The sequence below is a fragment of the Apostichopus japonicus genome, chromosome 14 (assembly GCF_037975245.1).
Source record: "Apostichopus japonicus isolate 1M-3 chromosome 14, ASM3797524v1, whole genome shotgun sequence".
Classification (NCBI taxonomy): Eukaryota; Metazoa; Echinodermata; class Holothuroidea; order Aspidochirotida; family Stichopodidae; genus Apostichopus; species Apostichopus japonicus.
Window position 1 is genome coordinate 18,831,959 of NC_092574.1, and position 12,532 is coordinate 18,844,490.

Genomic DNA, 12,532 nt, shown 5'->3' on the forward strand with positions numbered 1-12,532 from the left:
CAAAACAATGTCTGCATTATAATCAAGTTGGAAATATATGTAACAACAAATTGAAGAAAAATACCTCCTGGTTGGTTTGGATTGGAATATATAAGTCTGGACCAACCAGACCACTATACTGTACCAGGCCTAACCTTGTTTAAGGAAAGTAAACCCATTATAGAACCTGGGCGAGAAAACTACTGAAGCAACACATTCTACCCTCAACCCCAGACCCATTACATCAAACTGTAGCCATACCTGTAATAGCTCTAACTAGGGCTCTAGCACTGTGACTTGGTAAATTGAGGATGAGCTGATGTTAGTCAATAGCAAAGCAAGAAGAATGGTAGTAAACCTTAAAAAGTGCTATGATAATCAACAGGTTGTTCACACATGGGTTTCGCATCCACATGCACAAACACTGCCTCTCATTCATTAGTAAACCTGGGAGCTGCTACTCTAACGCAGCTCCCTGATTAAACAATGACCCTGCATTCACCTCTAGTCTTAGCGCTCTTTGTCTACAGCCAGCTAACACCACGAAATACCTGTTTTTTGCATCTATGGCCGTCCATACATACAGCCTATTTTATGCGCATGACAATTAAAGAATTTATAGCATCCCTGGCACCCGAGTATGGTTACGTTGGGCACAAATGCAAGAAACAATGAAACTCGTGAATGCGCAAGCGCGAATGTTTCTTGGTCAAATCAGCCTATATTTTATACATGTTTAGATAACTGGAACTCTATCCACTCTGTCAATGTTTGATTTATAAATAACTTGTCACTCCTAACATCTCGTTGATGAACCTCTCATTTTTGCACTGAAATTGACCGAATACATTTGCATTCGAACACTCAAGGCTGTCTTCGTCATATTTGGCGCCAATAAGATTACCCACAATACAATGCGGTACTATGGGCGAGTGTGACGAAGAAGCCATCTATCTTTGGCAAATTAGTCGATTTCCCTTCAGTTTGTCAGAAAAATCATAGGGAAGTGGAAGATAAGGTAAAATTCATGACTCTCAACAATTTGTTTCATGTTTTAAAGGTTGTAAGGTTTGATCGAAGTTTATTTTGATTGTTAAAGCCTGTATGATGAACGCACGTACGTAGGTCACGGGCAAGCTACGATACACCACGTGCAAACAGCAATATTGCATTACGTCAATACTGTACTGTCTACTTATATCGTTGCCAACTTATACACAGTTAAGTTTAGCCTAACAGTTATTCTGTAGACTTTCCAACATAAAAGTGAAGCAAGTCATACCCCTTAACTGGAAGTATTCTGTTTTTACCACAAGCCTGCTTAGTATGGTTAAATTCAACATTATTTGCTGCATAGCAAGAGTCAGCATCTGCAGTCTTCTCAAAGCACGAAATCAGTCTGTTATCATAGCCTACAGTAGTAGGCCGATGTTTGATAGCATTCAATGAACCTCTGCAATGTGTTCATAACAATTCATATCCAGTCTCTTCAGCAAATTGAACTAGTTTTAGGCATAGTATGCTGTCCGAAACACACGTTCAAGGGTGTTTTGCATGTATTACTGTAGCCCTAGTGATTGATTTCTCTCCACTTGAAGTAAACTTGAAGGAGAAGGATACTGTTTAAGAAAAAGTCGCCCAGGAATGAACCTGGGCACGAAAACCAAACTACCGAATGACTGATCCGCTCCCAACCCCAGTCCCCTTGCATTTAGACTGACTGTGTGATCATCGTCGGGTGTGCATCTACATTCCCTTCGAAAGGGAACAGATACTACACATGTATGATCTTAGCCAAAAGGCCGAGAAGGATGAGCTTGACATACTGTATGCAGAATATGGCTTTAGGAGGTGTAAAGAGTTTCTGGACCGAATGATAGTTTCATGATATGCCATTTTTACCACCAAAACTTCATTTGATTTCAAGGAATCAATGATGCTTAAAGGTATTCCAGTTCATTGCCCCAAGTTGTCGATGCACAAAATTGAACAAATTTGGTTATTTTTTCATGGAAGCCATTGTATTATTCAAGCAGCACAACAGAGGCACTGACTTACACATCACTCTCTCCATTAGTGTAGTGATTTCCCGTGATGTAGCCTACATCATAGGCATTGTGCTCTTTCCATGTATAGGCTTATGTTCAGTAGTCCCAAACCGTTTAGCTAGTGCACCAACACAGCTCAACTTGTGTTTACATCAAGGAAAGAAAGGGTAGAGAAAATCCTAAATTCAAATGGTTTAGTAAATGACAGATTTTGTTCCCTTGAATACTTTATGAAATTATGAGACACAATATGCCATTTTATATCTGTGGATACGTTAACGCAGTTTCAACAGATTTTCTTCCATTACATCATTATGATGATGCATTTCTTTTCCACGGGAATTCTCACTTTGCAAAGAACGAGCAATGAAAGTTTGTTCATCAAAACGACAACGGACACTGGCCTTGTTTGTAACAAATGAGATTATTTCTATAGTACATGTGCCTGTAACTAATTCATAACGGGCTACCTTGCCAGAGAACTTGCTATTGTACCCAGCATGACTTCATTACCAGAGAAATGCATGTAACAATGTTTGGTTTCTGCGCAATAACAGCTTATAGATGAAGGTGTAGTTACTTGCAGTAGGCCTACACACATGCAGCTTCCATAAAGTTGTTCTTATATATATAAGGAACCAGAAAATCAAGTGATTTTAAACTTAAAATTGACTTTTGGAAAAATATGCACAGTGTTTCCTGGGACTCCAGTGCAAAAAGTTTTTCCTTGTTTGGTAACGAATGTTTCAAACACAAGGCAGTTTTCGATTTGGTTATGCTTAGTTGTCATCGCAGTTCAATGGTAGGATAGTGTTATTATAGGTAATTACCGTAAGTGACAAAGTTGATGAATGTGTTGTCACTTTTTCTGAAATGAACACTAGGGGTACTCAAAAGTGTATACAGTGTGCTATGGCCTATTCTACAGGAAATTACTTTTATTCTCCCTAAATCGTATATGATAAGAATTTCTTTTCAGAAGTTAGCTATCATTTGATCACATCTTTGTAAAGATTTTCAGCCTTCACTTAGGGTTGGGCCTTTGTGTTAAGTTTGTGAAAATGTTGTTCACATATGCTTGAAATTCTGTGATAGTTTGAAATATGTAAAATATCAGTGTGGCTGCTTTGGTTTTAAAATTTTGTTTAGATCAATACCAGTCAATTTTTTTAAATCATGATTGATTTCTTTGTTTCCACTAACCTATGCTTTGTTGTGCTCTTTGATTACAGCTTGCATAACACTGACAATGTGAAAGTCACTTCCACGGTCAAGAAATAATAGAAATTTATGAAAAAATTGAAAATAAAAATCTTGGAATCGAGTTGCACGTTTCTGTTGATTTCACAGATTAGTTAAACAATCGTTTTCAGAACCGTTGACCATTTAAATGGTTGTATCCTACACTGTCCATTAGCTGACATACATGCTTTCTGATTGGTAGGCCTATAACTACTTGTGTGAACTTCACCTTATGTGTGGCCTACACAAAATTCAGGATACCTAGTCTTAGTTTAGTAACAACAGATTGAAGCTAGAAATTTGCTTAACCTGTAAAATAACAGCATGCTTTTATCCCTTTTCTTTTCTTGTGTAAAAAACAATTCGCGCAACCAGCTTCTCCATAGGCCCAGTTAAACAACAAGGTTATCTGTCGCTACTAAGATGCAACCATCGCCTTGGCCAACAGACACCTTGGCAAGAGTCCAAGACAAGTTGTTAGATGTTTGACTTATTACTGACATGTATACTCCCCACATGAAGCAAGTGGCTTAAGCAAGCCCTATTAGTGAGTTTCCTTTGACATTTTCTACCTATATATACGAAGTACAAAGTACATAAATTTTTCCACAGTGGTCCCTAAAAGCAGTGCACTAAATGAGGAATTTATAGGTAGAGTTTTCTATAAATAATTTCCTAATTAATCACTATGGCCATAACATATTTTGGGACGAAACTATGACAAAATATCCTAACGTTATGATTTGTGTGTATCATTCATACAAAAGGCTGATCCCGGGTTGGAAAACATTTCAAAACAGGTACATGGGAAAGTCCTGATCCCTGTGGGAAGTCATTGCACAAAATACAAATAAATAGTAAAAAAAATAATGGCTTATTGTTATTAATAGGCCTATTCTAAACATCTCTGTTGTGTCCGGCTTTTCTTTCTATTGCAAAGTTACCTTTCCGGTTCAATGTGATTCTCTACAAGCATTGTTAATGACATATTAAAGCTTGTGTCGCAGGCAGCATAACAACTCAACAGTGTTTGCATCCACTCATAATAACTTGGGCATCTGCAGTTAGCCATGAAAAGGTGTGTTATAAAACTCATTTATAAAGGACAACACAATACTAGGTTATAATTACCCCAGATGGCACATGTATCAATTGGCTTGTGTTTACAGAAGCATATCAGGCCTGTAATGTGAACAAAAAACATTAAAGGGTGTGTCGCGCACAAAGAAACGTCTCATGCCGGTAATCTGACCTAGTTTTGAATAGGGTTGGGCGATATATCGAAAATTATTATTATCGCGATAATTTTTTTTCAAGACGATATTTTTTGAGGATTGAACAAATGACGATAATTTCTTGTGAAAAAAATTTGAAATAGATGTAGAAAAAAAATTCTCCGTTTTATGTGTAAATGTTATTCTAGCATTCCATGGTTAAGAAAATTGAAAAGAAATATTTTATCAACTTCATTTACTGACTTTTGAACTTCGTAAAAACCCGTTCTTTACAACATTGACTGTATAGAGAACAAAACTCTGAAAATCAGTAGAGAAATTACCAATTGTGTACGAAAAGTAAGTTGGTACACCTTTCTAATCTTACGAAAGATCGAGGAAAATACTTTCGAAAAATTAACGCGAAACTGGCATATCGTGCTAAATGCAACAAGTGTCATGTAAACAAGGCTCTAGTACACCCATTTATGAATAAACCAGAAGACCACATCTGGTTTAAAGCGGGGGAAAGAAAGTATTTTCTAGAATTTAAAAAAAAAATAATAATAATAATAATATCCTACCATAGTTAATTGTATAGTAAATAGCCTAACCACTTCGTCGGTTACGGATCTCACGTAACAACAAAAACACAACTAATTGTATTTTGCGAAGTTGACGATTTCTACAAGGACATGGAAACAATATTTAGCATTAAGTTAATCATGCCGGGTGGCCTAAAACATGGAATTACAAGGTTTACTTTCATAAAGATGGCCATACTTGTAGCTGGGGCCTTGATATCGTGCTATGTCTGTATGGTATAGACTGTGCCTCGTGTATCATGGGGAATAGATTGTTTTGTTCATGCGGAGGAGTCGGTTGGCTTGAGGTGTGTTTTACTTACCTTAATGTTACGGGGATATTTACCTACTTTCCTTGAACGTCTAAGATAATATTTCGCATAACTTTACGGATCCTTTACTGACTGACCTAATTAATTCTAGAGTGGAGCCAAAAAAGTTTACTCCATGAAAAGTTTTTGGGAACCGTGCCAAAAATGTTAACAAACAGGTGTTAGACAGGGGGCTTGTTTTGCAAGGTACCTGAGAAAATTTGAGCACATTGTAGCCTACCATGATATTTAAGTACGGTTAAACACTGCAGTTGTAAACTGATTGTTAGGCAGTCTAGAAACGGGGCTTTGCCGAACGTAGTTTGTTTCTAAATATCGACAGTTTTGTAAGTTAAACTTTATTAACATTGTAAGACATATTAATTCTCTTTTCATTTTATCACATAATATAGCTACCCTAACTTGTCATTTTAAAACTTTCATCAGTTTCGTGACAATTTAAATTCATAAAGTTAGTCAGTATTTTGAATCCTCAATTGCGAATTTTTTTGTCGCCAGACACGCAAAAATACTTAACTTTTCCGGGGGCCTTCGCCCCCGGACCACCACAAGGGGTTCCACCCCTTGAACCCAACGGGGCTCTAAGGCGGGCCTTGAACCCCACGCCATTATGCTCGGTGTGTTTGCTGCGCGAAAACCGGTGGGAAATCGGCAGTTGTTTTTAGTGTGTTCGCGAACACACTAAAAACAACAAGAAAAAATTATCGTAATTATCGAAATATCGCGATAATTTTTGAACTATTTATCGTGACATTAAAAAGAAAATATCGCCCAACCCTAGTTTCGAATAAGGTGTAACAGAAGTGTTAGACACCACCTTCGATCCCAGAAAATACATACAAAGCTTGCTAGTAATTAGACACTAGTGTACAGGTACATTCAATATATACAGCTACGGTCAATACCCACAACACAGTGTACATAGCAGCGTGGACATCTCAGGTCTAGATAAAAGATAACAAGGTATCATGTTTCATTACTGTCTACATTTTATAGCGACAAGAAGAAAACGTCATTTGCAAGCATCGGAAAGTGAACTTTTTCAGAGCGCGGCACGCGGTTTGGGGCGAGTCTTCAATGCCTTTAAATTGTTTAACCTATAACTTACATGCAACAAGAAAATTGCTTGCATACTGTGAAAGCAGGAGCTATCACTGTAGACCAGGGGTTCCCTAACTGGGGTGCATGAACCCCCAGGGGGGTGCGTGAGTCCATGCCAAATCAGATATCATATAATTTAGTAATGTACAAAGTCGTACCTATTAACAAACTCTTTTCACGTTACATACGCATATGTTGCCATAGTACTTACCGTACCGTACATGTGATAAATAACTGGATTATGAAACAGACACAGTCCGCAAGACTTTGGTGAAGTTGGTGTACGCATGACAGTACGTCGTGAAGATAAAGAGCTGATTTGATCTTGAAGTTTCAAATATATATTTGTTCATGAATCTCTTGTTTTTATTTTTTCATTACAATATTACACTATGAACTTGATCTTTTATGAAGCACTGTTATGCATATTATAGTATAATAATGTCTCAGATCGTGTCTCGAAAAGTTGGGGATTCGTGGACAACTCTAACATCCACAGGGGGTTCGTGGGAGGAAAAAGTTAGGGAAACCCTGCTGTAGACCATGTGAGGTTGACAGGTCAAGTCTGGCAACCTTTGATCAAAGTAACTCTAAGTACAACTTCGATGCACTCTTGCATTTCTTATGCTTGGTACAGTATGTGGATTCACTTTATTATGAAGCAGTATTGTACAAGAACAGCAATGATATTAGAGGAGAAAGTTTGCGACCAGTAAAAAAAGCTTGCGTCTCGAGCCAATATAGATTGTGTTTATTGGATGAGCTACTAGTGTAGTTTTAAAGATGTGATCGTATCACTACCTGTACTGTGTGAATGCTCTTCACAATTTCTAGGGCAGATGGCCCAGTGCCCTAGCTTAGCTGTTTTACAGGGGTGGCCTGCCCGGCCCCTCTTCTCACTCGCCCTTCCCCTTTCAACTGCCCTTTTACTTCCCTACTCGCCAACGCTTCAGAAGCTCCATGCTTTGACCATGCAGTGATTTCACCAACCACCAACTCTTAAAAAATCCCTGTATCCAAAGTATGCAGAAAACCTTCTGGCTCAACTCTATGCAGTTCATGACTGCATGTACATAGGACGGTTGGAACTTCAGACTTTCTATTGCACATGGGCAAATCCACAGAACCTGATCCAATATTTACCCTGGGTTCTTTTCAGTATTTGCAAATTACCAGCTCCACGAAAATAACAGCAGGCCCAAGTAAATTACTTTTACGTATAAATGTCGATAAAAAAAAATAATAATACTTCATTGGCTACTCTTGACAATGCATGAAGTACAGTAGTTTACACACGAATATTGCACAAAAATTGACTGAAGCTTGGGTCAAGGGATCCCAAAACTTTACAAGAAAGAAATTACTGTGGTATGAATGCACACTTTACATTAGCAACTCTCTCAATGAGGAGAGAACAAACAAACTTTGAGATGAAAAATCCTTTTCAGTATCAGAAATGTTAGCTTCCCACAAAATTCATAGATTGTCTCAGCTCTTAACATTTTCTGATCAAAAATGATTCAAATATTACTTGATAGACTCAAAAACAATTCAAGAGCATCTTCATTCCATCAGCACTTGTTGTCGAATTGTACCTGACAACAAGGCCTAATGTAATGATATTTGAGTGCACATAGATGATAGCTTATAGCACAAAATTTGCTATCTGTACAAGGGGAAAGTATCGGTACATTAATTGCATAGTTTGTGTTCGCTGGGCGCTACAAATGCAAGAATGTTTGCAGACAATGGGTAAGGTACTATTAGCCAATCAAAATCACAGGAAATTTGGAAATGCATTATGATGACTAAGTTTAGCATAAAAGTCTAAGTAATGAAAATGTTATTAACCCTATGCCTTGCTGTTGATTGTTATTTATTTTTTTTCAAACAAATTCAACCCTTTGTAGGATTGGAACAAATTTTGTTCTTTGAGAAGTTTTTGAAAGACAGAAAGAAAGATATATTTCATTCAAAACTTGGTTATGTTTTGCATAGGCCTACAGTAGTTGTGAGTGTGTGTACTTGGGGTTTGTTTCTCAATAAAAAAGTTGATGTCTGCGCAGATGCAAGCAATTTGAAGATTTTGCATCCCAGACACGTTCGTAACAATGCTGAAAGAACCGTGTTGGTTCATTAAATGTTCTGAAATAAATTTCGTCAGGGAATCATGCCTGTTTATTTAGGTTTCTGGTTTTATTTCAAACATGGCATGTATTATGCATCTTTAAATTATTACAAGTTTCAGTTTCAATAAAATGGTTTACAAATTTTCTCAAAATTTCTAGTTCTTTGATACATGGGCAGATTTTAAGTCTCTATTAACAGATTATCGTGATCATATGGCATAATTTGCTTTAAGAATTGTACTTTGTTTCCATTGTGCATTAATGCATTGCTTTAGTCTCTAATTTGAGACTCGTTTTCATTAGACTGCCAGCACAGGGAGCACTGTGCTTGATGTTAAATTTTTAATGTAAATGCAGATCATACAGTACCTCGCAATTTGAACCCTGAGTTAGACTAGGGTTAGAGGGAGGATCAAAGTCCGTGCTCTGTGTTAAGTTTTTAATGTAAACAGAGCTTTGGGTTAACCTGGGATCAGCTGTGACAGTTTAACTTTCCTTGTTGTTTTTAGGTTCGTAATTTAACGTAATTATAGATGGTAATACAAGCGCTGCGCATCTTCTAAAGAAACCTCAACAACCTGCTCAGTGACCATGAGAGCGTGTTCTGATATTGAGAATGGGGGTCTCATGTCAAAGTGAGTGGTTTCCAAGTTCAATTTAATGGGCGATTCCGCGCAAGCATAACATGCATTCAGGATGGAGCTGGATAAAGAAATACATAAGTGTTAACCGACTGTAATATATGAATATTTAGTGTGTTGAGGATGGAGCTAGCGCTGTAACCCCTGATCACTCCATTTGCTAGGGCTTGCCGACAACAAAATATATGAATTCTTATTACTTCTAACTCTAGAGACGTGCATCCTTGCTGCTACTGCAAGCCGAATAAGTTGTGCTGACATTAAAAGTTGAAACAAAAAGCATATTACTAGCATGAGGTCTTTAAGAGTACGCTATTATGTTGTGGTGACGGTAGGGGCATACTAATGGTGACCTGACAATTGCATTGTGCCCACTTCATTTGCCACGACATAGTTATCCCCCTCCCCGGCCAACCCAATAAAGTGTCAAAGATTTAGCTCCCCTCCTTACATGATTGACTTGTAACTCTCAGAATGTTTCTTTGAATGCTAAAGGTCAGTATAAAGAAACATTTAGCTAGTAATGTGAGCCCAGGAGCTAGAATACAGTATTGGACATGCATGCAACATAAAATACAAATTCTATTTTTAACATGTTTGTAGACATTTTTTGGGGGGCAGTTTCCTCTTTACAGTTTACGTTTTTAATAGTTTACTACAACACACATAGTAAGAATATTGGGACAAATCTTTTGCACAAGCCTTATAGTGTAAGCTTCCTACTTAAGTACTGAGAAATTTGAGCTACCTAGGCTATTTATAGTTTGTGGATGTTTACAGGAAGTGCATTTGAACATTCAAATTAGGAGGTAGTGAATGAGAAATAAAAATCCCAAATTTCACATTTTACTTTAGAAACTCTAGATGGTCTGTCCCCCCCCCCCCCCTCTTTACAACATGTGCTGTGGCTGCTCTTTAAAATTTTGTTCTGGTATGTACAGTAGTTCTGCAAAATTTCATGAATACAGTACTGTACTGGTAAGGAAGGACACCTTGTAAATGCATTTACTCCTACAGTCCTGTCCTTTCTGCCTTTTCACTTCCAAATGTGGGATGTGAGGATGGCAGATGCATCTATCTTGGAATCCATGATCACAACGTAAAAGCTACATTTAATATCAGATGATTCTAATTTGTCTTGAGCAATACATCTCTTTGGTCTAACTTCGTTTTGAGTAGTCCATGGATGTAAGAATTCATAGAATTGTCATCAAGTCCTGTCTGCATCCATATTTTCTAGTGTTTGCACAGGTTATCCGGGTACCCGCCCGACGCGATACCACCCGGTTCCTAATTTATTACCCGAATCCTATGCAAAGTGTGATTGTTTAAAAAAAAAATTGGCAAATCGACGGTTAGGCAGGTTTCCCATTGATTTAGTGTGGTGTTTGGCTACAATGTGGTCGAAGATAACAGCAATAACGAAGGTACCCGCCCTACGCGATATAACCCGGTTCCTAATTTATTACCCGAATGATCCTAAGCAAAATGTGATTGTTTTAAAAAAAAATTGCAAACCGATGGTTAGGCAGATTTCCCATTGAATTGTTATTGTTAAGCTACCATGTGGTTTAAGATAACAGCAATAACGAAAGCTTTCCATGGATATCTTATAACTGTGTCACAATTTCAGCTAATAAACAGATGGCTAGGCTAGATCACCCCCATTGACTTAGTGTGGTGTTAGGCAACCATGTGGTCGAATGTAACAGCAATAACAAAAGTATTCCATGAATGTCTTATAACTGCGTCACAACTTCAGCAAATAAACAGATGGTTAGGCTTAGCTAGATTTCTCATTGACTTAGTGTGGTATTAGGCTACCATGTGGAAGAAATTATTTATTCATTCGTTTATTTCATAGAAGGAAAGGCTGACAAGGAATTTTACGAGATGTTTATGGATTATAGACGGGATAACTCAAAAATAGTAATCGCAAGTTTTTAATAATCGTTTATTCCAAATGCGATCAAATTGCGCGAATCGCGCAATCTCGCGGCTAATGCGAACCCTGGGCCTTCATAACAGATAGTAGTAATAGTAACAACTGTTTAAGAGCTAAATTGGATATTTATATTGTTTTATCCAATAGACGTGCACGAGCAAGCATAAGCAGTGGCGGCAGTGCGATGTTAGTAGTTATGCTAATTATAATTAAATAACTAATTTATTAACAAGTTATAATGAAAGAAACAAAAGCAAATGAAAATTATTGAGGAAGGTTTTATACCTTATCTTACACCCACGTATTTGACCATGAAAACATTGTCAGTAGAGAAACATCCAATATGTAATTTCTTGAAAATCGTGATACACGAGGGTAAACAATTATTTTCTGGGTACCCGGACACCCGACGGGTAACGGCCCTGGGATACCCGGTTCCCGATTTTTGGACCCGTGTAAACACTAATATTTTCCTGTCTTCAAACGACCTAGCTAGACACATTCTTCACACAGTACATTGCAACAGTTTTTCCGTTTAAGCTGCACCTTGATGTGTGCAGTACTATGTTACAGTGTAGGCTATAGTACAGTAGTGACTGTGCAGGATAACAGCATGAACATTTAGCCTACTGTAGTTAGCTGCTGTAAGCCTTTCATTGTACACAAATGAGAGAACAATTTTTAGCCGTTCAAGCCTTAACTACTGATATGGCAAGACATAAGAAAGAGACCATAGGTGGAACATGGTTGAGTAGACTTACCACAGACAGAGCTCAGTCTGAGGCAAGAACCTGCTGTACCATGGGTCTTCAAGCTTGATACAGCCTAGGCCTATATACTGTAGTACATGTAAGCAGTGTAGGACATACAGTAGATCTAAGTTATGGTATGCAAACTTAGCCTACCTGTGCTTATACTGAAGTTGACAATTCTTTTATTACACAAAGGAAACATTCTTGGTTGGTGCATTAATTAGTACAAGTTTAGTGCAAGTGTATGCTTAGCAATGTTTTCAATCAGTTTCTCGTAACACTAACTCCCCATTCATGTGTCTGAAAAGTTTAAAATGCACTTTTAGTCCTCAAGGTCTCCTTTGATTATGGTGACAGATGTTCCCAATATCAGGGGACAGTCCTGGACTTCATGTGCTATCTCTGGATGAAAAGGGTCCTAGGAAATGTCCCCAGATTTGATGTACTGTCCCTGGAATATCCTTGGATATTGTAAAAAAGGCCTGTAATCATTTCAATTTGATCTTGTTTGGCCTCCCATTCACAGAGACAGCTTGAACCTGGCTAAGAGGCTAAGAAGTGATTG

At 37.8% G+C, this 12,532-nt stretch overlaps 1 protein-coding gene across 3 annotated transcripts in view; it reads left to right on the forward strand.

Moving 5' to 3' along the window:
* The first annotated feature begins 855 nt into the window (after positions 1-855).
* LOC139980127 (uncharacterized) overlaps positions 856-12,532 on the forward strand; it is a 33,304-nt gene continuing 21,627 nt past the window's right edge. For 2 of the 3 annotated variants that reach the window (XM_071991519.1, XM_071991522.1), the window contains exon 1: positions 856-997. The gene's annotated coding sequence lies outside the window, so the exon portion shown is untranslated. Of the gene's footprint in view, positions 998-3,562; positions 3,817-12,532 lie in introns of those variants that run through there. The other variant, XM_071991521.1, reaches the window with a different exon arrangement.